Source organism: Triticum urartu, chromosome 7A, assembly GCF_056163025.1.
Source record: "Triticum urartu cultivar PI428250 chromosome 7A, HENAU_Tu73, whole genome shotgun sequence".
In the NCBI taxonomy this organism is placed as follows: Eukaryota; Viridiplantae; Streptophyta; class Magnoliopsida; order Poales; family Poaceae; genus Triticum; species Triticum urartu.
The window spans coordinates 19272119-19276172 of NC_141879.1; positions in this window are offsets into that span (position 1 = coordinate 19272119).

Sequence of the window (4054 nt, forward strand, 5' to 3'; positions counted from 1 at the left end):
GACTACATCATCATCGACGGCACCGACTCGGAAGCAGATAGTAGCGATGATGACTATGTTGATGAAGCTGGAGCAGATATTATGGAGTCAACAACCGTAGAATATTTCTAATAGACCACCTCACCAGTAGTAGTAGTCCACCATGTAAATATAGTAGTCCGAGCACTTTTTCGATAGTTAGATCGATTGTATGCCTTTGGTTGATTGAATGAAGTGAATTGTTTGCTTTTGCCTCATGTGCATATGGGTAGTGTTTTCTCTTTAGACCCTCTCTATTCTTATATCTCATCTTTTCTAAACCCTCAGATGCCTCTGAGACGTGACCCCGGATTTGCCTTTCCACCGGAGCTCACCCAGTTGATCCAGCAGCAGAACACATTGATGCAGTTGCTAGTCCAGAATCAGAATCAGGGGAACAACAACAACAACCCACCCCCACCACCACCACATGTTGACCACTTAGCCCATTTTCTTAGGCTGAATCCGCCGGTGTTTTCCAGTAGCACCGAGCCGATAGTAGCAGATGATTGGCTCCGCAAGACAGCTAGGGAGTTGACCACAGCAGGATGCACAGATGCGGAGAAGGTGAAGTTTGCCGCACATCAGTTAGAAGGACCCGCAGCATCATGGTGGGAGAATTTCACAGCCACCTTCCTAGTCGACACTGTCACATGGGACCAGTTTCAGCAGGCTTTCCGTACTGCCCATGTTTCAGCAGGACTATGGCCATGAAGAAGCGTGAGTTTCGTAACTTGCGCCAAGGAGGACGGACAGTTGGCCAGTATGTGGAGGAGCTTAGTAAGCTAGCACGTTATGCCCAGATGACGTTGCTACGGATGCAGCTAAACACGAGAAGTTTCTGGAAGGACTGAATGATGAGTTGAGCATGCAGTTGATGGTAGCCACCTTCAACAACTACCAGGAGTTGGTAGATCGTGCTCTTATGATTGAAGGGAAGCAGCAGCAAATTGAGAATCGCAAGAGGAAGTATGGAGAAGGAAAGTACAATTCAGGAGCTCAGCAGAAGCCACGTTTTACCCCTAGACCGGGAGGACATTTTCAGCATACCCATGGGGGAGGTAGCTCGCACAATCACAATGGCACTAAAAATGGTAATGGCAATGGAGGAAGCAACGGCCAGAACCGCACCAACCCATCAACCCCAGCCAAGAAGGACTTGAGCCAAGTCACTTGCTATAAGTGTTCGAAGCCAGGACATTATGCCAATGAATGTCCTGAAGGCCAAAATGGCAATGGAAGTTCTGGGAAGAAGCCGAACCCTTTCAACAGGGGACAGGTGAACCACGTTAGCGTGGATGAGGTTGAAGCTCAGCCCGATGCAGTAATAGGTAAGTTTTTGGTTAAGTCATTTACTGCACTCGTTCTTTTTGATACTGGTGCATCGCATTCATACATCTCAAGGGGATTTGTGAATAAGTATAACCTACCAACCCAAGCCCTTAGGTCACCCATGTTAGTAACCTCGCCAGGAGTAGAGTATGTGGCTAGTCTATGGTGTGATCGGTTACCATTAAGGATTGGTAACTATGTTTTTCCCTCAGACCTAGTAGTATTGGAATCTCAAGGATTGGATGTGATATTAGGCATGGATTGGTTATCAAAGTATGAAGGGAATATTGAGTGTGCTAGTAAGTCAATTTTGCTTACCACACCAGAAGGGAGAAGGATCAAGTATGTATCCCGGCATGTGCCAAAGAGGACCCAAGTAAATTTCCTAACAGGAGTTGTGCAGGAGGAAGTACCAGTGGTAAGGGATTTCCCTGATGTATTTCTAGAAGAGTTGCCAGGCATGCCACCAGATAGAGATATTGAGTTTTTGATTGAGCTATTGCCAGGCACTGGGCCAATATCAAAGGGACCATATAGGATGCCAGCAAAGGATTTGGTGGAAATTATGAAGCAGATTCAGGAGTTACTGGATAAGGGATATATTCGCCCAAGTTCTTCACCTTGGGGATCGCCAGTACTTCTAGTGGAGAAGAAGGATGGATCGTTAAGGATGGTTGTTGATTATCGAGGATTGAACAAAGTAACGATCAAGAAGAATGATCAACGATCTGCTTGATTGATTGCAAGGAGCTAAAGTATTTTCCAAGATCGATTTGCGATTAGGATACAACCAGTTGAAGATTCGAGAACAGGATATTCCGAAGACAGCTTTTACCACCAGGTATGGGCTGTATGAGTATAGCGTTATGTCATTTGGTCTGACTAACGCGCCTGCCTATTTTATGAACACGATGAACAAAGTGTTTATGGAGTTTTTGGATAAGTTCGTCGTAGTGTTCATTGATGATATCCTGGTATATTCGAAGAATGAAGAGGAGCATAAGGAGCATTTGCGTTTGGTACTTGGAAAGATCAGAGAGCACCAATTATATGCCAAGTTCAGCAAATGTGAGTTTTGGTTGAAGGAAGTAGGATTCCTCGGACACGTTATATCCAGAGAAGGTATAGCAGTAGATCCCGCTAAAGTTGAAACCGTGACCAAGTGGGAAGCCCCAACAACAGTTGCAGAGATCCGGAGTTTTCTTGGACTCGCAGGATACTACCAGGGGTATATTGAGAATTTCTCAAAGATTGCGAAGACTATGATGGAGTTGTTGAAGAAAGATACCAAGTTCATATGGACGGTGGAGTGTGAGGCTAGTTTCCAGGAGTTGAAGAAACGTTTGGTTACCTCACCAGTGTTGATTTTGCCAGACCAGACCAAAGATTATGAGGTGTATTGTGACGCTTCACCTCGAGGACTTGGAGAAGTGCTTATGCAGGAAGGGAGAGTTGTTTCATATGCCTCAAGACAACTGAAGCCCCATGAGTTGAATTATGCCACGCATGATTTGGAGTTAGCAGCCGTAGTGCATGCCTTGAAGACATGGAGACATTTCCTCATTGGAAACCATTGTGAGATGTACACGGATCATAAGAGTTTGAAGTACATTTTCACACAGAAGGAGTTGAATCTCAGACAAAGGAGATGGTTGGAGCTTATCAAGGATTATGATATGAAATTGCATTATCACCCCGGAAAGGCTAATGTAGTAGCAGACGCCTTAAGCCGTAAGAGCCATGTCAATACGTTAATGACGGGAGAAATACCCAAGGAGTTAGCAGAAAATCTTCATGAACTATGTGTGGAAATAGTTCCGAGAGGCTATGTAGCAGCACTAGAGATTCAGTCAACTTTGATGGATAGAATCAGAGAAGCTCAGAAAACTGACAAAGAGATTGCCGCTATAAAGGAGAAACTGAGCAAAGGAAAAGCTAAAGGATTTCGTGAGGATGAGCACGATACCCTATGGTTTGAAGACCGTGTTTACGTGCCTAATAACCCGGAGATCAGGAAGTTGATTTTGCAAGAGGCACACGATTCACCATATTCAATTCACCCAGGAAATACCTAGATGTATTTGGATTTGAAGGATATTTTCTGGTGGACGGGAATGAAGAGGGGTATTGCAGAGTATGTAGCAGTTTGTGATGTATGCCAGAGAGTAAAGGCAGAGCATCAGAAGCCAGCAGGATTGTTACAACCATTGCCGATACCCGAATGGAAGTGGGATAAGATAGGCAAGGATTTTATCATGGGATTGCCCAGGACTCGTTCAGGCTATGACTAAATTTGGGTTGTAGTTGATCGATTGACGAAAGTAGCTCATTTCATCCCAGTAAAGACCACTTACACCAGTGCTAAGTTGGCAAAGATATACATGACCAGAATAGTATGTATGCATGTAGTTCCTAGGAGTATTGTATTAGATAGAGGAACCCAGTTTACCTCAAAGTTCTGGAAGCAGTTGCACGAAACTTTGGGTACCAGGCTAGAATTCAGTACAGCTTTTCATCCACAGACAGATGGACAGACCGAGAGAGTAAATCAGATTTTGGAGGATATGCTAAGAGCTTGTGCGCTAGATTATGGATCTAGTTGGGACGATAGTTTGCCATAGGCAGAGTTCTCTTACAAAAACAGTTACCAAACCAGTTTGAAGATGGCCCCTTTCGAAGCTTTGTATGGAAGGAGGTGCAGGAC